This window comes from Hyaena hyaena, unplaced genomic scaffold (assembly GCF_003009895.1).
Source record: "Hyaena hyaena isolate Hyena2069 unplaced genomic scaffold, ASM300989v1 scaffold_1031, whole genome shotgun sequence".
In the NCBI taxonomy this organism is placed as follows: domain Eukaryota; kingdom Metazoa; phylum Chordata; class Mammalia; order Carnivora; family Hyaenidae; genus Hyaena; species Hyaena hyaena.
In genome coordinates, this window is record NW_024081663.1 from 115,614 (window position 1) to 139,199 (window position 23,586).

General features: G+C 37.7%; 1 pseudogene; it reads right to left on the reverse strand.

The window, feature by feature from the left end:
- Positions 1–3,370: 3,370 nt before the first annotated feature.
- LOC120223701 lies at positions 3,371–21,755 on the reverse strand (annotated as a pseudogene).
- Positions 21,756–23,586: the final 1,831 nt, after the last annotated feature.

Below are 23,586 nucleotides of genomic sequence, written 5' to 3' on the forward strand. Positions count from 1 at the left end.
AAGAGTGATACATTATGCCTAATTGAAGGCAAAAAACAAAACTTATGGAGAAAATGGTCTTTGAACTTGGCATTGATTAGAAATTTCTGATAGTTTTGAGAAGTATGCTGGTGTATGGAACCACAAAAGACCCCGAATAGCCAAAGTAATACTGAAAAATAAAACCAAAACGGGAGGTATCACCATCCCAGACTTTAGCCTCTACTACAAAGCTGTCATCATCAAGACAGTATGGTATTGGCACAAAAACAGACACATAGACCAATGGAACAGAATTGGGAACTCAGAAGTGGACCCAAAAGTATACAGCCAACTAATCTTTGACAAAGCAGGAAAGAATATCCAATGGAAAAAAGACAGCCTTTTTAACAGATGGTGTTGGGAGAACTGGACAGCAACATGCAGAAGAATGAAACTAGATCATTTTCTCACACCATGCACAAAAATAAACTCAAAATGGATAAAGGACCTGAACGTGAGACAGGAAACTAACAAAACCCTAGAGGAGAAAGCAGGAAACAACCTCCTTGACCTCCACCGCAGCAACTTCTTACTTGACACATCCCCAAAAGCAACGGAATCAAGAGCAAAAATAAATGATTGGGACCTCATCAAGATTAAAAGCTTCTGCACAGCCAAGGAAACAACCCAGAAAATTAATAGGCAACCAACGGAATGGGAAAAGATAGTTGCAAATGACATATCAGATAAAGGGTTAATATCCAGAATCTATAAGGAACTCACCAAGCTACACGCCCGAAAAACAAACAACCCAGTGAAGAAATGGGCAGAAGATATGAACAGACACTTCTCCAAAGAGGACATCCAGATGGCCAAGAGACACATGAAACGATGCTCAGCATCCCTCCTCATCAGGGAAATACAAATCAAAACCACACTGAGATACCACCTCACGCCAGTCAGAGTGGCTAAAATGAGCAAATCAGAGAACTCTAGATGCTGGCGAGGATGTGGAGAAACGGACACCCTCCTACACTGTTGGTGGGAATGTAAACTGGTACAGCCCCTCTGGAAAACAGTGTGGAGGTTCCTCAGGAAACTAACAATAGAACTCCCCTATGACCCAGCAATAGCACTGCTAGGAACTTATCCAAGGGATCCAGAAATGCTGATGCATAGGAGCACATGTACCCCAATGTTCATAGCAGCACTCTCAACAATAGCTAAAACATGGAAAGAGCCTAAGTGTCCATCAACGGACGAATGGATCAAGAAGATGTGGTTTATCTATACCATGGAATACTACATGGCAATGAGAAACAATGAAATCTGGCCATGTGTAACAACATGGATGGACCTTGAGGGTGTTATGCTGAGCGAAGTAAGTCAGGCAGAGAAGGACAAATATCATATGTTTGCACGTATAGGAGGATTAGGAGGAACTTAACTGAGGAACAAGGGGGAGAAGAAGGGCGGAAATGGTGGGGGAAAGGGAGAGAGACAAACCATGAGAGACTCTTGAATGCTGACAAAAACTGAGGACTGATAGATGTGGGGGGGAGGGGGGATGGGCATGGAGGAGGACACTTGTGGGGATGAGCGCTGAGTGTTATGTGGAAACTAATTTGACAATAAACTATTTGTAAAAAAAAAAAAAGAAATTTCTGATAGGTCAAAATCTGGGAGGAAGAAGAAAGGAGTGAAATGAAAAGGACTCTGCAAATTGGAGAAAATGAGTGGAACAGAGAAAAGGCAAAAAGTCATCACCCACCTAAGAGCCCAGAGACTAGGTTACAGAAGGTGATTTAGGGGGATTGAGGTGATCCACACATGAGTAATACAGTCAATCCTCAGCATTTACTCACTTAAGGGAGCTTTGCACATTTACGTTATCCTGATCTGTAGTCTATTCTACAAATGGTAGTTGCTTAATATTAAGTTATAGCTTGTCTACCACAGACTCTGATGTTCTACTGACAATTTCAGATATTAAATTTGAAGACTGAAAAATGGTAATCAACTGAATTCAACCAAAATAACACTCATTCTGAAAGGCCAGAAATGAGAGAAAAGGCACAGAATAGAAATGAGAGGCACTTGGGGGTTATAATACCAAAGGGAGGTGACAAGCTAAAGTTTACACATACAAGAGGGGTAGTAAGTATCCTCAAGATACTTCATATTTAGCTTTGACATTGGCAAAATTCTGTCCATTGAAGACTAAGAAGAAGGCATTCCTAAATATAAAAATCAAGAAGTGACAAAAGAATGGTCTCTTATAAATTCCTATATATTCCTGTATATTGCCTCCAAAGAAGCATTTTTGTCAATAAGTTAAAGGTCAATTATTTAAGTCCTTATAAATAATATTCAGGTTATAAGATATGGCATGATTTTTGTTTTTTAAAAAACCTATAACTACTATGTATTTATCTGTACATAAAAAGTAATTTCCACAAGGGTATTTATAAAAATATTAATAGCATGAAGAAGAATGACTGGTAATGTTTTTCTCATTGTTTACTTGACTTCCTAATTTTCTAACAGGTATAGAAACATTTGATACCCTCCTCCCCTCAGTATAGCATCTGGTTATCACTATGGGTTCTGGAGCTTAAGTCCTAGCTCCATTAGTCACACTTGCTGTGTGACATGCACCTTCATTTCCTTATCTGTAAAATGGAGATGTTAATAGTGTAAGGTTGTTGTGCAGATTATGAATTAACACATGCAGAGACAGAGTACTTAGAATAGGGCCTGGTACACAGCAAGTACTATCCCTACTATTCCCTGTCTCAAAATAACAGGAATATGGACACTTTGTTTATGTGATGGTTTGGCTACTAAATTATTTCATCTGTGCATGTCAGAGAAGGTATGCTGACAGAACCTCAGCTACCTCCTATTCCCATATCACCCAGCCATGATGTCAGGCCCCCAAGACCAGGACCTGTGATCTAGAATCTCTAGAATGCCAGGAACTGTTCATGTTGTGAAGTTTCATACATACTAACAAAGTAGAAGTGAACATTTTAGTTTATATTCAGAAAAGGAGAACATATTAACCAGTAATTTGGGTTTTATATGCCCTGAGAAACAGATCAGTTGGGTAGCTGGTCTCTGAATAACATAGTTCAGGGGGGACGTCTGTACTAGCCTTAGATAAGTGAATGTCCACACCTCACTGCGAGCCAGCATGTACAGTAGGGTGGTCTATGCAGGATGATTCCTACACCACTCAGAGTGTGTCCACCAGTGTGAGGTGGCACAGGGCTAGGGAATTTGTTTTTAAGTTCCCTGAGCAAATCTTTGTAGCCAGAGATGAGAATCAGATGTGAGTACTATTATCAATAATATATTTTTATTCTTTTGTTTTTTTTTTGTTTCTGTTTGTTTGGAGATGTACCCATTATTTAGGTTCTTTGTAAGAAATGTAGAACACCAATTTGTGAGAGTAAACTCCATTTGTGAGAGAAAACACAGAGTGGAGGTAGCTCTGAAGCTGAGGAACAGCTTTGATTTTTGGCAGAATTTGCAAGTCCACAGCTTTCTGATCAACCTTGTGCTGCTCTGTAATCTCATTTCTCTTTCTCCGTGTCGAAGATCTCACCGTCCTGGTGTCTGAGTTTACCCAGCTTCTTCTTAAAGTAAGCATCAGTGAAGTGCTTGGGGATTTTCACACTGCTGATATCAATTTTGGTGGAGGTGGCAATGACAGATTTTTGGTGTGTTCAGACAGAGGTCTGGTCATAAGTAGCAAGCCACTGCTCAGTTGCTTCAGGAAAACCACCCTCTTGCCTCTGTGGTGCCCAGTGAGGATGATCAAAATGGTCCTAGGAGTGAAGCTAGCTCACAGTTTCCTCACATGCTGACTGAAAGGTTTTTTGCCATGCCTCAACAGCTTCCGAGACACATCTTCAGTAGGATAATACCTAGGCATTTTGCAAAGTTTAATCACTCGGGTATCACCATTCTTGTCACCACCAACTGATTTTGTGACCGTAGCAAGAAACTTCTCCTTCTTTTCAATCCTGGATTAAACTGCTGAATATTTCCTCTTGTACATAACCTTTCTTGAATACATAGCTGGTCAGGAATATCTGTCAATTCCTCTTACCAGGACAGGGTTTTGGCTGCAGTGGGACTTCCCCTTCTTTGGTATTTTAGTATTGAGGTTACTCTTCTGAATTTTGCCACCAGCATCAGGCTTCTTGGCCTCAGGTTTCTTCCCCTTAGTATCTGGCTTCTCAGCTTTTTCACCCACTTGAAAGATAAGAAAGAGCTATGTTTTTATTCTTAACATCAAAGTCAATGTGTTGTAGAAAGAAGAGGGTCCTAATTTATAATTTTCTTCTTCTTAAAAAAATAAACATCAATTAAACAGAATAGAACAGGCAAAGTACATCTCAGAATGAAGCAAATACCCTACCATATTCCAAGAAGAATTATAATTGCAAGAACACATCTATTTGATTTTAAGGAAAATATATATTAATTGAACTTTTCAAAGTTTAGACTATAGACATTGAGCACTGTGACCAACATAGATTCTGAATTTTTTAATTAATTAATTTATTTGAGAGAGAGAGTGTGTGTGAGCAGGGGAGGGAAAAGAGAGAGCGAGCGAGAGAGAGAGAGAGAGATTGAGAATCTCAAGCAGGCTTTACACCATCAGCATGGAGCCTGACATGCATCTTGAACCCATACACCGTGATCATGGCCTGAGCCAAAACCAAGAGTCAGGCCTTTAAGCCATCCTGATGCCCCATATATTCTGTTTCTTAATCAAAGATAGAGTCATTGATAATAGCTCATTGGGATAGGAGTTTAAAATCTGCTTTTTGGTCAAGTGGACAAGAAAACCACCTCTGAATTTTCAGTCCCTACTGTGACTAACAGCAGGGACTATGGTGCTAAAAGATCATAAAACTGCATTAAGGTCACCCTATGACTACTCACATCTCACTTCTAGCATGTTCACCCCTTAGTAACAAGGGAGTCCAGGGGAAAAGCCCACTCTGATTAGAAATTCTCTGGCTCTACTTGATAGGTAAAAATCTAACTGTTGTTAATTTTTTGGTGAGAATTCTGTTGTTGTTGTTTTTCCTCAGGATGCTCGTATGTGACACAGAATACAGTTCCCACTTAATGTTTCCCCTTATACATCCCAGAGCTAACTCATAGCCTGTTTCAGTTACAGGTTCAAATATTATACATAAACACATGAAACACCAGGCTAGTTTATGTGATTTGTTTCTCTGGATTTCCCAAAAAAATCCACTCAAAATTCTTCCACATTTAGAATGGGAAAAATAAATCTGTTCTTTGGGTTACCATGAAAAGTATGCTATTAATTTAAGAAATTCATGTTCTCTAAAACCATGGTGATTCATGTCTGTGTTTATATCACACTACCATCCACATTTATGAGAACAATTGAAATGTTCATTAGTAAGGACTACATTGACTTTTTATAGCTAGCTGTAATCTTTTATGTGAGTAATATGTCTTATACTTTATTAGAAGTTTCCATGCCTGTCTGTAAATAGTACATGTGAATTTCTACAAAACATGTCAATTTTTCATTAACATCAACTATTACTTTAAACTGCTGAACCAGGAAAAGATTAATTTCTTAGCATTATTCCTTATTGTGAACATGAGTATATGATTTTAAGCTTTCATAACTTATACATATTATTTAGTATTACAGGTCTTTATAGCTGGAAAGGAATTCAGAGATTACTTAAAGTATAGTATTCACTTTATAAATGAAGAAATGGAATTGGGGTTCAAACATCTTCAGTAGTTTACCCAAGGTTACCTTGTGTTTTGTAGTATAAATTAAACTAATTTTTACCATCATCCATTAATTAACTGAATGATTATTTGTTACACAGTTTCTACATGCTAAGTATCATGCTGTACTCCAGGAATACAATGTGTAAGTCCCAGCTCCTGCCTTCCAAGAGTGCTTAGTTAATCTAGGGGGTAAGAAAATAAATTATCAGACAATTACATTGTATTGTGTTAAATGGCAATACAGGGTGCCCAGCTGGGCTCTAGAAGCCTCAAAGAAAGGAAATGATTTTGACATTGAGAGGTCAGGGAATGCCTTATCTGATTTTCAATTCTTCATTATTAAAATGGTGAGCAACTGGAAACATGCCTTGACTTAGAGAAATCCAAAAAACTACATTTTAATTTAATTTTGTTACATACTTGCTCTACGGACCTTGGACAACTCACTTAAGCTTTCTGGGTTACCTCATGTTTCAATGGAGATAATATGAATCCAAGTTATTTGAAAGAAAGAGTATAAAATTCTAAGTATTCACTAAATAGACATTGCTATCCAATATACTAATTTATTTAGTTTATTTTTTAATAAACTAAAATTAAACAATTTTTAAAATTTTGTTTTTGTTTTTGTTTTCAGAAAGAGAGAGAACACAAGTGAGGTAAGGGTAGAAAGAAAAGGGGATAGAGGATCCAAGGGCTCCCTGATGACATCAGAGAGACCAACAGAGGGCTTGAACTCTCGAGCTGAAATCAAGAGTTGGACACTTAACCGACTCAGCCACCTAGACACCCCACCAATATACTAATTTAAAATGTAGCCTTTTGGGGAAGATACTCTATAATTCAGAGCATGTCTCTCAGAGTGGAGGAGAAAATGCCAGAGATACTCCAACAAAAGGCTTATAAGACTCCCAATACAGTGTTCTTTCTACCTAAACACACTGAATCAACCTACTGCAGGGGCAGAAGCTTGGGGAGAAAAATACACAAAATGCAGAGATCATTGGGCTCACGAGTGATCACAGGAGCTGTGGCAATCTGGAGAGCCATACAGTGCAATGGGAGTGAGTGATGCACATTATGAAGGAGATACTGGGAAGGAGACCTATCTTCCTGATTCAGACACCCTGTATCCCAAATTATTTAACCTAAAAAATTCACTAATGAACTTCAGTTCTCCGTTGCACTAGGAATTTGGGTGTGACCTGAATTAAAATTCTGATTACACAAATAATATTTTCTTTCTCCCTCCCTCCCTCCTTCTCTTCCTCCCTCTCTCCCTCCTCCCTCCCTTCCTCTCTCTCTCTTTCTTTCTTCATTCTAATTTTACTTAAACCCAAATTAGTTAAGTATAGTGTAATAATGTTTTCAGGAGTAGAATTTAGTGATTCATCACTTACTTATAACACCCAGTGCTCATCCCAACAATTGCCCTCCTAATGCCCATCACCCCTTTAGCCATCTCCCCATCCAACTCCCCTCCAGCAAACCTCAGTTTGTTCTCTGTATTTAAAAATCTCTTATGATTTGCCTCTCTCCATTTTTATAGCTTATTGTCAGGTTAGTTTCCATATAACACCCAGTGTTCATCCCCACAAGTGCCCTCCTCCATGCCCATCTCCCCCCTCCCCCCTCCCCCCGATATCTATCAGTCCTCAGTTTGTTCTCAGCATTCAAGAGTCTCTCATGGTTTGCCTCTCTCCCTTTCCCACACCGTTTCCCCCCTTCTTCTCCTCCTTGTTCCTCAGTTAAGTTCCTCCTAATCCTCCTATACGTGCAAACATATGATATTTGTCCTTCTCTGCCTGACTTATTTCGCTCAGCAGAACACCCTCAAGGTCCATCCATGTTGCTACACATGGCCAGATTTCATTGTTTCTCATTGCCGTGTAGTATTCCATGGTACAGATAAACCACATCTTCTTGATCCATTCGTCTGTTGATGGACACTTAGACTCTTTCCATGTTTTAGCTATTGTTGAGAGTGCTGCTATGAACATTGGGGTACATGTGCTCCTATGCATCAGCATTTCTGGATCCCTTGGATAAGTTCCTAGCAGTGCTATTGCTGGGTCATAGGGGAGTTCTATTGTTAGTTTCCTGAGGAACCTCCACACTGTTTTCCAGAGGGGCTGCACCAGTTTACATTCCCACCAACAGTGTAGGAGGGTGTCCGTTTCTCCATATCCTCGCCAGCATCTAGAGTTCTCTGATTTGCTCATTTTAGCCACTCTGACTGGCGTGAGGTGGTATCTCAGTGTGGTTTTGATTTGTATTTCCCTGATGAGGAGGGATGCTGAGCATCGTTTCATGTGTCTCTTGGCCATCTGGATGTCCTCTTTGGAGAAGGGTCTGTTCATATCTTCTGCCCATTTCTTCACTGGGTTGTTTGTTTTTCGGGTGTGGAGTTTGGTGAGTTCCTTATAGATTCTGGATATTAACCCTTTATCTGATATGTCATTTGCAACTATCTTTTCCCATTCCGTTGGTTGCCTATTAATTTTCTGGGTTGTTTCCTTGGCTGTGCAGAAGCTTTTAATCTTGATGAGGTCCCAACAGTTTATTTTTGCTCTTGATTCCCTTGCTTTTGGGGATGTGTCAAGTAAGAAGTTGCTGCGGTGGAGGTCAAGGAGGTTGTTTCCTGCTTTCTCCTCTAGGGTGTTGATAGTTTCCTGTCTCACGTTCAGGTCCTTTATCCATTTTGAGTTTATTTTTGTGCATGGTGTGAGAAAATGATCTAGTTTCATTCTTCTGCATGTTGCTGTCCAGTTCTCCCAACACCATCTGTTAAAAAGGCTGTCTTTTTTCCATTGGATATTCTTTCCTGCTTTGTCAAAGATCAGTTGGCTGTATACTTTTGGGTCCACTTCTGAGTTCTCAATTCTGTTCCATTGGTCTATGTGTCTGTTTTTGTGCCAATACCATACTGTCTTGAGGATGACAGCTTTGTAGTAGAGGCTGAAGTCTGGGATGGTGATACCTCCCGTTTTGGTTTTATTTTTCAGTATTACTTTGGCTATTCGGGGTCTTTTGTGGTTCCATACAAATTTTAGGATAGTTTGTTCTAGTTTTGAGAAGTATGTTGGTGCAATTTTGATTGGGATTGCATTGAATGTGTAGATAGCTTTGGGTAGTAATGATATCGGTTGCATTTTTATACACCAACAATGAAGCAACAGAAAGAGAAATCAAGAAACTGATCCCATTCACAATTGCACAAAAAACCTTAAAATACCTTGGAATAAACCTAACCAAGGATACAAAAGATCTGTATGATGAAAAGTATAGAAAACTTATGAAGGAAATTGAAGAAGACACAAAGAAATGGAAAAACATTCCATGTTCATGGATAGGAAGAATAAATATAGTTAAGATGTCTGAAATCCAACTTGATCAGAGTGTATGATCCTTCTAATGTTTCGTTGAATTCAGTTTGTTAATATTTTGTTGGAGAGTTTTGGAATTATGTTTATCAGGGATATTGGCTTGTAATTTTCTTTTCTTTGACATCTTGTCTGATTTTAGAATCAGGGTAATGTTAGTCTTGTAAAATGAGTCTAAATATTCCCTCATCTTTTATTTTTTGGAAGGTTTTGAGAAGGATTGATATTAACTCTCCTTTGAATGTTTGGTAAAGATCACTAATAATATCTGTTTAGTCTTGGATTATTGTTTGTATGGAGGTTTATTTTTGTTTTTTGTTTTTGTTTGTTGGTTTAGAGAGCACAAGCAGGGAATGAGAAGAGAAAGAGGACAGAGGATCCAAAGCAGGCTCTGTGCCAAAGTTGCACGTTCAACCAACTGAGCCACCCAGGTGGTAGGGACTTTTTAAATTATTGATTCAATCTTTTTACCTGTAATCAGTGTGCTCGATTTTCTATTTCTATAGGGAAGAGATAGAAAATCTGAATATCCATAACTAGTGAAGAAATTGAACCACTTATCAAAAATCTCCCAACAAATAAGAGCCCTGGGCCAGATGGCTTCCCTGAGGAATACTGCCAGACACTTAAGTCAGAGTTAATACCCATTCTGCTCAAGCTATTCCAAAAAAATAGAAATAGAACAAAAACTTCTGGACCCCTTCTATGAAGTCAGCATCACTTTGATTCCCAAGCCAGACAGAGACCCAGAAAAAAAAAGAGAACTACTGGCCAATATCCTTGATGAATACAGACGCAAAAATCCTCAGCAAGATGCTTGCAAATCGAATTCAACAACACATGAAAAGAATTATCCACTAAGATCAAGTGGAATTCATTCCTAGGTTACAGGGCTGGTTCAATATTAGCAAATCAATCAATATGATACATCACATTAACAAAAGAAAAGATAAAAACCATACTATTCTGTTGATAGATGCAGAAAGGATTTGACAAAATACAGCATCCTTTCTTAATAAAGACCCTCGAAAAAGTTGGGATAGAAGGAACTTACTTAAACAACATAAAAGCCATTTATGAGAAGCCTGCAACTAATACCATCCTCAATGTGGAAAAACTGAGAGCTTTCCCCCTGAGATCAGGAACACGACATGGATGTCCACTCTCACCACTTTTGTTTAAAATAGTGCTGCAAGTCCTAGCGTCAGCAATCAGACAACAAAAAGAAATAAAAGGCATCAGAATTGGCAAAGATGAAGTCAAACTTTCACTTTTCGCAGAAGACATGATACTGTACATGGAAAACCTGACAGCCTCCACCAGAAGCCTACTAGACTGATCCATGAACTCAGCAAAGTCGCAGGGTACAAAATCAACATACAGAAATCGGTTGCATTCTTATACACAAATAATGAAGCAACAGAAAGAGAAATCAAGAAACTGATCCCATTCACAATTGCACCAAAAACCATAAAATACGTAGGAATAAACCTAACCAAAGATGTAAAAGATCTGTATGATGAAAACTACAGAAAACTTATGAAGGAAATTGAAGAAGACACAAAGAAATGGAAAAACATTCCATGCTTATGGATCAGAAGAATAAATATTGTTAAAATGTCATTACTACTCAAAGCAATCTACACATTCTATGTAATCCTAATCAAAATTGCACCAGCCTTCTTCTCAAAGCTAGAAGAAACAATCCTAAAATTTGTATGGAACCACAAAAGACCCCGAATAGCTAAAGTAATACTGAAGAAGAAAACCAAAACGGGTGGCCTCACAATCCCAGACTTTAGCCTTTACTACAAAGCTATAATCATCAAGACAGTATAGTATTGGCACAAAAACAGACACCTAGACCAATGGAAAGAATAAAGAACTCAGAAATGGACCCACAAAATATGGCCAATTAATCTTTGACAAAGCGGGAAAGAGTATCCAATGGAAAAAAGACAGCCTTTTTAACAGATGGTGCTGGGAGAACTGGACAGCAACATCCAGAAGAATGAAACTGGATCAATTTCTCACACCATACACAAAAATAAACTCAAAATGGATGAAGGACCTGAATGTGAGACAGGAAACCATCAAAACCCTAGAGAAGAAAGCAGGTAACAACCTCCTTGACCTCAATAACAGGATTTTTTTTACTTGACACATCCCCAAAGGCAAGGGAATAAAGAGCAAAAATGAACTATTGGGGCTTCATCAAGATTAAAAGCCTCTGCATGGCAAAGGAAACAATCAATAAAACTAATAGGCAACTGACAGAATGGGAAAAGATAGTTGCAAATGACATATCGGACAAAGGACTAGTATCCAAAATCTGTAAGGAACACACCAAAGTCCACACCCAAAAAACAAACAATCCAGTGAAGAAATGGGCAGAAGATATGAACAGACACTTCTCCAAAGAGGACATCCAGATGGCCAAGAGACACATGAAACGATGCTCAGCATCCCTCCTCATCAGGGAAATACAAATCNACACTTCTCCAAAGAGGACATCCAGATGGCCAAGAGACACATGAAACGATGCTCAGCATCCCTCCTCATCAGGGAAATACAAATCAAAACCACACTGAGATACCACCTCACGCCAGTCAGAGTGGCTAAAATGAACAAACTGGGAGACTCTAGATGCTGGCGAGGATGTGGAGTAACGGGCACCCTCCTACACTGTTGGTGGGAATGTAAACTGGTGCAGCCCCTCTAGAAAACAGTATGGAGGTTCCTCAAAAAAATTAACAATAGAACTCCTGTATCCCTTGGGTAAATTCCCAACAATAGTACTGCTAGGAGATTTCCCAAGTGATACAGGAGTGCTGATGCATGGGGCATATGTACCCCAATGTTCATAGCAGCACTTTCAACAATAGCTAAATTATGGAAAGAGCATAAATGTCCATCAACTGATGAATGGCTCAAGAAGATCTGGTTTATCAATACAATGGAATACTACATGGCAATGAGAAACAATGAAATCTGGCCATGTGTAGCAATGTCGGGATGGAACTGGAGGGTGTTAATGCTGAGCAAAACAAGTCAGGTAGAGAAGGACAGATACCATATGTTTTCACTTATAAGTGGAACAGGAGATATTTAACAAAGGACCATGGGGGAGGAGAAGAGGAAGAAATAGTTGGGGAGAAGGAGGGAGGCAAACCATGAGAGACTCTTGAATACTGAGGACAAATTGAGGGCTGAGGGGGGTAGAGGAAAGGGGAAGGGGGATGATGGGCTTAGAGGAGGGCACTTGCTGGGATGAACAATGGGTCTTATATGGAAACCAACTTAACAATAAACTATAAAAGAAAAAAATGCTTTTGCTGTATCCCATAGGTTTTGGTGTGTTGTCTTTCCATTTTTGCTTGATTCAAGGTACTTTCCGACTTCACTTTTGATTCCTTTGTTGATCCTTTGTTTAGTCGCATGTTGTTTAGTCTATATATCATTGTAAATTTTCCATTTTTTTCTTATAATTTATTCTAGTTTTGGTCAAAGAAGATGCTAGATATAACTTCAGGTTTCTTAAATTTGTTAAGCCACTTGTTTTGTGGATTAATAGATGATCTATCCTGGAGAATGTCTATGTGCATTTGGGAAGTGTGTGTATTCTGCTGCTTTTGGATGGAATGCTCTGTATTTATCCATTAGGTCCATCTGATCTAAAGTATTTTTTAAAGCCAATGTTTCCTTATTGATTATCGCTCTGGATGATTCATCTATCACTGTAAGTGGTGTATCAAAGTGCTCTACTATTATTGTTTGTTTATTTCTCCACTTAGGTTGATATATATTATAAATATGTAAATATGAATATATTTATATAAATATATATATTTTTGTGTTGGGTGCATAATTATTTATAAATATTATATTCTCTCATTGGATTGGTCTTTTTATCAATATGTAATATCCATTGTTGTTTCTTATAGCAATCTTTGTTTTTAAAGTCTATATTGTTTGATATAACTACCCCCAGATTTTTTTTTGTTTCCATTTACATGGAATGTCTTTCTTCATCTCTTCACTTTTAGTGTGTGTTTCCTCACATTTGAAGTGAGTCTCTTGTAGGCAGCATAGAGATAAATGTAGATTTTAAAAGTCCATTTAGCTACCTTAAGTCTTTTGTTTTGATAATTTAATTAATTTACATTTAATGTAACTATTGATAGAGATAACTTATTGCCATTTTGTTATCTTCTGGCTGTTTTGTAGTTCATCTCTTTGTTTCTCTTTCTTTTGTTCTACTCTTTTGTAGTTTGATGACTTTTTTGAGTGGTATGCTTAGATGTTTTCCATTACCTTTTGACTTTTTATGAGTTTTTTTCTAGGTAGTTTATATATAACAAATTATATTTATCAGAGTCAATTTTAAGTTGATAACTTAAATTTGGATACCTTCTAAAGCTCTATATTTTATGTTTTTGATGTCACATTTTACTTTTTTATCTTGTTTATCCTTTAACTAATTGTTATAGTTACAGTTATTTTCACTATTTTTAAATTTCACATTTGCTTTATAATTGATTAAGTTACTACCTTTATCACAAATTTACTGTTACCAGTGAGATTTGGATTTTTATAAGTTTCTTTTACTAATTAGTTCTTTCTTTCTTTCTTTCTTTCTTTCTTTCTTTCTTTCTTTTCTTTTCTTTTTCTTTTTCTTTTTTTTTTTTTTTTTTACAAATAGTTTATTGTCAAATTGGTTTCCATATAACACCCAGTACTCTTTCTTTTCAGATTCTTGTACGGCTTGTTTAGTAGTGATGAATTCTTTTAGCTTTTCTCTCTCCCCTTCCCCACCTTTTTTTTTTCATTTGGCTTCTTAAGTTTTTATTTTAATTCAACTGGTTATATTCATTTTAGTTGTACAATACAGAAATTCAACAATGCCATACATCAGTTAGTGCTCATCACAACAAGTGCATTCCGTAATCCCCCTCACCTATTTTACCTATCCCTTCACACTCCTGCCCTATGGTAAACATCAATTTGTTTTCTATAGTTACGGGTATGTTTCTTGATTTGTTTATCTCTTGCTTTTCTCCCTGTGCTCATTTGTTTTGTTTCTTAAGTTCCACACATGAGTGAAGTTATATGGTATTTGTCTTTCTCTGAATGGCTAATTTCATTCAGTGTTATACTCTCTTGCTCCATTTGTTTCATTGCAAATGGCAAGATGTCATTTTTTATGGATGAATATGACACTTAGGCTGCTTCCATATCTTGGTGATTCTAAATAATGCTGCAATAAACATTGGGTACATGTATTCCTCTAAATTAGTGTTTTTGTATTCTTTGTCTAAATATCTAGTGATGCAATAGCAGGATCATAAGGTAGTTCTATTTAGTCCTTTTGAGAAACCTCCATACTGTTTTCCACAGAGATTGTACGAGTTTACATTCCCACCAAGAGTGCAAAATGGTTCCCCTTCCTCCAAATCCTCACCAGCATCTGTTGTTTCTTATGTTTTTGATTTTAGACATTCTGACAGGTGTGAGGTGGCATCTCATTCTGGTTTTGATTTGTATTTCTCTGATGATGAGCAATGTTGAGCATCTTTTCTTGTATCTGTTATCTTTGGGAAAATGTCTGTTCATATATACTGCCCATTTATTAACTGGATTATTGGATTTTTGGGTGTTGAGTTTGATAACTTTTTTATTATATTGGATACTAACCCTTTATCAGATATGTTGTTTGCAAATATCTTCTCTTATTCCATAGGCTGCCTTTTAGTTTTGTTGATTCTTTCCTTTGCTGTGCAGAAGCTTTTTATCTTGAAATCCCAATAGTTAATTTATGCTTTTGTTTCCCTTACCTCCAGAGACATGTCTAGTAAGAAGTTGCTGCAGTCAAGATCAAAGAGGTTGCTTCCTGGGTTCTCCTCCAGAATTTTGATGGTTTCCTATATCACAGTTAGGTCTTTCATACCTTTGGAATTTATTTTTGTGTATGATGTAAGAAAGTGGTCTGGTTTCATTCTTTGGCATGTTGTTGTCTAGTTTTCCCAACACCATTTTTAAAAAAGTTTTATTTCTTTTATTTTTGAGAGACAGAGACAGCACAAGTGAGGGAGGGGAAGAGAGACAAACAACACCATTTGCTGAAGAGACTTTTTCTTCATTGGATATTCTTTTTTCCTTTGTTAAGTTGAGTTGACCATATAAATGTGGATCCATTTATCAGTTTTCTATTCTTCCCACTGACATATGTATCTATTTTTATGCCAGCACCATACTATCTTGATGGCTACTGATTTATGGTATGCTTCAAGTTGGAAACATGATGCTTCCAACTTTGCTTTTCTTTTTCAGGATTGCTTTTGACTATGCAGGGTCTTTTATGGTTCCACACAGATTTTAGGATTGTTTGTTCTAGCTCTGTGAAAAATTCTCATTGCATTTTGATAGGGATTGAATTAAATGTGTAGATTGTTTTGAATAATATAGACATTTTTCACAATATTTTTTCCTCCAACCCATGAGTATGAGATCCTTTTCTATTTCTTTGTATCCTCTTCAGTTTCCTTCACAAGTGTTCTATAGTTTTCAGAGTACAGATCTTTTACAACTTTAGTTAAGTTTACTCCTAGGTATCTTATGGTTTTTGGTATAATTGTCAATGAGATCAATTCCTTGATTTCTAATTCTGCTGCTTAATTATTGATGTGTCAAAGTGCAACAGAATTCTGTACACTGATTTTATATCCTATAACTTTGCTGAATTCATGTATTAGTTCTAGGAATTTTTTGGTGGATCCTTTCATGTTTTTAACATGTTGAGTATCATGTTATCTGCAAATAGTGAAAGTTTGACTTCTTCCTTGATGATTTGGATGCCTTTTATTTCTTTTTGTTGTCTAATTGCTGAGGCTAAGACTTCTTGTACTATATCAAATAGTAATAGTAAGAGTGGACACCCCTGACTTATTATTGGCCATAGAGGAAAAGCTCTCAATTTTTCCCCATTGAGGATAAAATTAACTGTGCTTTGTTCATATATGGCCTTTGTGAGGTTGAGGTTATGTTCCATCTATCTCTACTTTCTTGAGGGGTTTTATAAAGAATAGATGATATATTTTTGTCAAATGCTTTTCTTCATCTATTGAGAGGATAATAGGGTTCTTATCATTTATTTTATTAATGTGGTGTATCACATTTGTTGATTTGTGAATATTGAGCCACCTCTGAAGTCCAGGAATAAATCCCACTTGATCATGGTGAATAATTCTTTTCATATTGTTGAATTTGATTTGCTAGTATCTTGTTGAAATTTTTGGATCATGTTCAACAGGGATATTGGCCTTTTGTAGGGGGGTCTTGTCTGGTTTTGGAATCAGGGTAAGGATAGCCTCATAGAAGAAGTTTGGAAGTTTTCTTTCCATTTCTAGTTTTTGGAACAATTTGAGAAGAATAGGTAATAACTCTTCTTTAAATGTCTGGTAGAATTCCTCTGGGAAGCCATCTGGCTCTAGACTTTTGTTTTTTGGGAGCTTTGATTGCTGATTTATTTTCTTTGCTGATTATGGCTCTGTTAACTTATGATTATGGCTCTATTTCTTCCTGTTTCAGTTTTGGTAGTTTGTATGTTTCTAGGAATTTGTCCATTTCTTCCAGATTGTCTGGCTTGTTGACATATGATTTTTCATAATATTCTTTTATGATTATTTATATTTCTGTGGTGGTGCTTGTGATTTCTCCTCTTTCATTCATGATTTTATCTATTTGGGGATTTGTCTTTTCTTTTTATTAAGTCTGACTAGAGGTTTATCAATTTTGTTAATTCTTTCAAAGAACCATCTCTTAGTTTGGTTGATATGTTCTACTGGGTTTTTGTTTGTTTGTTTCTATAACATTTATTTCTGCTCTACTCTTTATTATTTCCCTTCTGCTGTGTTGAGCTTTGTTTGCTGCTCCTTTTTGCTAGTTTGTTTTTAGCTCTTATAGGTGTTAAGGCTAAGTTGTGTTTTTAAGACTTTTCTTGCTTCTTGAGGTAAGCCTGTATTGCAAAATACTTCCCTCTTAGGATTGCCTTTGCTACTTCCCAAAGCTTTTGGATTGTCATGTTTTCATTTTCATTTGCTTACATGTACTTTTAAATTACTTTTATTTTCCTGGTTAAACAAATCATTCTTTAGTAGGATGCTCTTTAACCTCCATGTATTTGTGGTCTTTCCAATTTTTTCTTGTGGTTGACTTCAAGTTCCTAGCATTGTGGTCTGAAAATATGCATGATCTTGATCTTTTTGTGCTTTTTGAGGGCTGATCTCTGACCCACTATGAGATCTGTTTTGGAGAATGTCCCATGTGCACTTGAAAAGAATGTGTATTCTGCTGCTTTAGGATAAATTATTCTGAATATCTCTGTTAAATCCATCTGTTCCAGGTGTTTTTCTTTCTTTTTTTTTTTTTTTTATTTATTTCTAGGAGAGAGAGAGAGACAGCGTGAGCAGGGGAGGGTCAGAGAGAGAGGGAGTCACAGACTGAAACAGGCTCCAGGCTCTGAGCCGGCAGTCAGCACAGAGCCCGACGCGGGGCTCGAACCCACGAACCGCGAGATCATGACCTAAGCGAAAGTCGGACGCTTAACCGACTAAGCCACCCAGGCGCCCCTCCAGGTGTTTTTCAAAGCCATTGTTTCCTTGTTGATTTTCTGCTTAGATGATCTGTCCATTGGGGTAAGTCGTGTTTAAAGTCCCTTACTATTATTGTATTATTGTCAAAGCATTCCTTTATGTTGGTCATTAACTATTTTTAATATTTGTGTCCTCCCACTTGGGAGACATAAATGTTTACTATTGTTTTATCTTCTTATTGGATTGTCTCCGTTATTATAATATGGTGACCTTCTTTGTCTCTTGTTACAGTCTTTGTTTTAAAGTCCATGTTGTCTGAGATCCCATATGTTTGCACATATAGGTGGATTAGGGGGAACTTAACGGAGGACCATGGGGGAGAAAAAGGAAAAAAAATAGTTGAGGAGAGGGAGGGAGGCAAACCATGAGAGATTCTTGAATGCTGAGAACAAACTGAGGGCTGATGAGGGTGAGGGAGAGGGGAAGGGGGGTGATGAGCATGGAGGAAGGCACTTGTGGGGAAGAGCACTGGGTGTTATATGGAAACCTACTTGACAATAAACTATTTAAGAAAAAAAATAAAGTCAATGTTGTCTGATATATTTATTGCTACTCAAGTTTTTTTTTGACATCTATTTGCATGATACATGTTTTTCCAACTCCTTACTTTGAATTTGCAGGTCTAAAATGACTTTCTTGTAGGCAGCATATAGATGAGTCTTGTTTTTTTAAATCCATCTGTCACCTTATCTCTTTTGAATGGAGTGTTTAGTTCATTTACATTGAAGTAATTATTGATAGATATGTATTTATGGCCATTTTATTATTTGTTTTGTGGCTGTTCTGAAGATTTTCTCTGATTCTTTCTTGTCTTTCTCTCTTTCATGGTTTTCTTAGTGTCTTTAGTGATCTATTTAGATTTTTTTTAAAATTTTTTAATGTTTTTATTTATTTCTAGGAGATAGAGAGAGAGAGACAGCGTGAGCAGGGGAGGGTCAGAGAGAGAAGGAGTCACAGACTGAAACAGGCTCCAGGCTCTGAGCTGGCAGTCAGCACAGAGCCCGACGCGGGGCTCGAACCCACGAACCGCGAGATCATGACCTAAGCGAAAGTAGGACGCTTAACCGACTAAGCCACCCAGGCGCCCCTAGATTTCTTTCTCTTTATTCTTTACATATTTATTAGTGGTTTTGATACATGGTTACCACCAGGTTTATATATAAGCTCTTCTGCATATATCCTTCTATATTAAGTTGATGGTCAATTAAGTTTGATCTTATTTTTTTACTCTTCTCCTCTCGACATTTTAAGAGTATATTGTCATATTTTACATCCTCTCATTTTGTAAATTCTTTGCCTGAATTTTATAGAAATACTTACCTTTTGTATGTTTTCTACCTTTATACTATCACTTTTAGTTTTCCCTTTACATTCAAAGAGCCCCCTTAGTATTTCTTTCAGGGTTGGTTTAGTGGTCCTTTAGCTTTTATTTGTCTCAGTAACTACTCTCCTTCCATTCTGAATGTTAGCCTTTCTGGATAGAGTATTCTTGGCTGCAGATTTTCCCATTCAGCACTTTGAATATATCATGCCACTGCCTTCTGTCTTGGAAAATTTCTACTGAAAAATCCCCTGTTAGCCTTATACGTTTTCCATTTTCGTTTTACTAACTTCTTTTGTCTTACTGCCTTAATAATTTTTTTATCACTATATTTTATCAATTTAATTACAGTATGTCTTTGTGTGGATCTTCTTTTTGTTGATTTGATGAGAGCTCTGTTCCTCCTGAGTTTAGATACCTATTTCCTTCCTTAGATCAGGGAAGTTTTCAGCTATTATTTCTTCAGATACATTTTCCATCATATTTTCTTTCTCTTCCTCCTTCTCCTTCTGTTCTTCCTCCTCCTCCTCTTCCTTACTCCTCCTCCGCCTCCTTCTCCACTTCTGCTTCTCCTTCTGGAATTCCTATAATATGAATATTATTATACTTGATGTAGTCTCTGAGTTCCCTAAGTCTATTCTCATGTTACATAATCTTTTTTGCTCCTTTGTTCAACTTGATTGCTTTCCATTACTCTGTCTTCTAGGTCATTAATTCATTCCTCTGTTTCTTCCAGCCAGCTGATCATTCCATCAAACATGTTTCTTATTTTATTTATTGAGCCCTTTATCTCTACTATGTTATTTATTCCTTATCTCTATATTAAGATAGTCACCCATGCTTTCCACTATTTTATCAAGTCCAGTTACTATCCTTATGATATGATCTTTAATTCTCTATCAGGCATGTTACTTATATCTATTTTCCTTAGATCTTTGGTCATGGCCTTGTACTTTTCTCTTGTATGGGATAACTTTCATTATCTTCTCATGTTTTCTAAGTCTCTGTGCCTGTTTTTGTGTGTTATGAAAGTTAGCTTTATCTCCCATTCTTGAGGATAATGGCCTTATGAAGAAGAGGTTCTACAATGCCCAGCCATGTAGTGTCCCTTGTTTCCTAGAGCCTGGCTCTTTTGAGAGTGTCCCGAGTGTGTGTTATGTGTTCTCTGGTGTTTTGTCCTGGCTGCTTTATTTTTCAGACCAGTCATCTGCAAAGGCTGTATTTGCCTGTTGTGAGCAGTGTTTGGTCCTTAGCCTGAATGTGGCCCATTTTAACTAGGTGTACTCTTGTTTATTTGTGAAGTGAGACGTGTTGCCACCACCATGGACACAGAGGCTCTACAAATTCCTACATCAGAAGATAAGGAATGAGCAGAGGTTTGGGCTGGTCTTCTGGGGGAGGGTGGTTACTGTAATACTACTGAGACAAGGGTGACTGGAAGAGTTGTTCTTTTGGAATCCAGGGGCTGAGGCTTAGTCTAAGCAAGTTAGGTAGGAACTATTTGTCTGTTCTAGTTCCCACAGATGTTTCAGTGTTTATGTTGAGGGGTGGAGGAAGGAAATGCCACAGACCAATTCCTTTGTTCCTGGAGGGAGTCTCTTTGTGATGCTGCCTCTCTAGGATATGCTAGTGATGAAGTTTTTTTGGAGTGATGGTAAGGTTGTAGCTGACAGCCAAGAAAGAATTCTTGAAGATGTCTTTGGTGCCAAAAAAAAAAAAAAAAAAAGTGATTTTATGAAAGCATGGGGACAGAATCCATGGGCAGGAAGAGCTGCCCCAAACCTTTAGGAGAGACTGATTATATACTTGGGAACTGGGGAAGGTAAAGTCAAGAGGAAGTTTCCAAAGAGATTTTCATATACTAAAGAAGACTCACAGGATGCTGGAGGCCTATCTATTATCAAACTAAGGTTGTTTTTCCCTCTTGCAAAGCATTAACATTAAGACAGTAAGGACGCACTTGGGTGGCTCAGTCGGTTAAGCATCCGACTTCAGCTCAGGTCATGATCTCATGGTTCCTGGGCTCGAACCCCACATCGGGCTCTGTGCTGACAGCTAGCTCAGAGCCTGGAGCCTGTTTCAGATTCTGCATCTCCCTCTCTCTCTTACCCTCTACTGCTCACCCTGTCTCTCCCTCTCTCTCTCTCTCTCTCTCTCTTTCTCTCTCTCTCTCTCAGAAATAAATAAAAAATATTTTAAAAATACCTTATAAAAAGACAGTAGGGAGTTCCTGGACAAATGTTTTACTCTACCTGCCTCAAGTATTTGTCAATGGGCTGCAGGTTACAGGGAAATTTAATTCTATCTGCCATTTTCTTCTGCCTTTGTTTCCCACATCACCCAAAGATGAGTGAATAACCTCCCCACTGTGTGCCTCAGGTACTCTTTAGATCTCAGTTTCTTCACTGTCTGTCCGGGGTTGTTTGTCTTCCTTAATTCCAAAAGCAGTGCATTGCCCTCTGGGCTTTATCTCAGCCATGCCTCCTGACCTTTAAAACTCCAGACTTTATGCCGTACTGGTTGCAAGAACTCTTGCAATGGTCCTTCTGGGCTTTCTAACCCAATTACTATGAGGATTTGTTTTCCCAGTGTGCTCTCCTCTGTGTCAGTCTGCTTCACACCCTTCTTTGCAACCATGGTTCCCTCTCCACTGGAGCAGCCATGATCCACTTCTCTCCCAAAACACATTTCCCACTTCCTACCTTCTTCAACATGGCCTCTTCTCTACCTTTAGATGTGGAGTTGGTTTTGCCAGTCTTCAAATCAATTTGTGAGGATATTTGGGATTGTTTGATAGTTATCTAGTTGTGTTCATGAGATGAGGTGAGCCTTGAGTCTTCCTACTCCACAGCCATCTTCCAACTTCTGTTTGTTTTAGGATTTTGAATATATCATGCCAATCCATTCTATCCTATAAGGTTGCTGCTGAAAATAATCTGCTAATATTCTGGCAGGGTTTTCTTATATCTAGAAAATTATATTTCTCTTGCTGTCTTTAAGATTCTTTCCTTGTCTTTAACTTTTGATATTTTAATTATGATTTGTCTTGATGTGTATCTCTTTGGGTTCCTCTTATTTGGAACTCTCTGGGCCTCCTGGATTTGGGTGTCTGTTTCTTTTCCTACGTTAAAAAAGTTTTCAGCCATTATTTCTCCAGATAAATTTTCTATTCATTTATATTTCCCTTCTTCTGGACTCCTTATAATTCAAATGTTAATCTGTTTGATGTTGTTCCATAAACCCCTTAAGCTATCTTCACTGTTTTGAATTCTTTTTTCTTTTTTCTTCTCTGATTGGGTGAGTCCCTCTGTCCTGTTTTTGAGTTCATTGATCCTTATTTCTGCTTCTTCTAGTCTGTTGTTAATCCCCTTTGGCGTATTTTTCATTTCAGTTATTCTATTCTTTTGTTCTGTGACTTCTATTTGTAATTCCCTTTATTTTCTATCTTTTCACTGAAGTTCTCACTGTATTCATCCATTCTTCAGTTTGGTGAATATCTTTATGACCATTACTTTGAACTCTTTATCAGGTAAACTCCTTATCTCAATGCCATTAAGGTTTTTATCTGGGATTTTATCCTGTTATTTCATTAAGGATGTATTCATCTGGTTCTTCATTTTCGTTGACATTCATATTTGTTTCTATACATTATAAACAGCCAACTCTTTGTCTTAAAACACTGACCTTGTGTAGGAGATGAACTTTATCATTCAACCCTGCTCTAGCTCTTGGTTATCTCTCAAACTTTTGTGATTGTCCAAGCAGGTTGTTTTGTTTTTAATAGCTCCTAGTAGCTGAGGGTGCGCCAAGATCTATCAGTGTCCCAAAAAGAAGTATCTCAGTCTGCATATAGATTCAAAGTGAGTGGACATGCGACTCTCTGGCAATAACTTTATTAAAAAATGCAAAATATACAGTCCTGTCAGAGGTTTTAGCTCTACTTGCCCCCAAAGCCTGGTAATCTGGACCTGTCCTCTGGCCAGCAGTCACAAAACTCGGGGTTCCAGACAAGTTTATAAGCTCTTTTCTAGAAGATACAAGTGAGACAGACAGAGAGCACAAAGATAGCATTCCTTGGCCTATATTCACTGAAAGCACTTCTATAGCCTTTACATGTGTGCCTAGCATGAAGACTGCCCCTAAGGCCAAATCTCCAGAACTAACCTGTAGGCCTCTTTCATAAAAGGCTGGGAGTGTGTATCACTGTTTGTACAGTGCCCTGGAGGTGGCAGCCTTTCAAGGGCTGTTTCTTTGATTGTTACAGTCCAGAGGGCCCAAGAATGCTTGCCCCTCTACCAGTTCCAGAGTTTCAAAGAGTACCTCCTTTGTGGCAGCTGCAAAAACCAGGACACCATACATAAACTAGAATGCCAAGCATATATAAGAACTCCTCTTTGAAGACAAACACCTTGGCACTCTGGATCATGATGGAGGGAGGGCATGAGGACAGTGCTTACCTTCTGAGGTC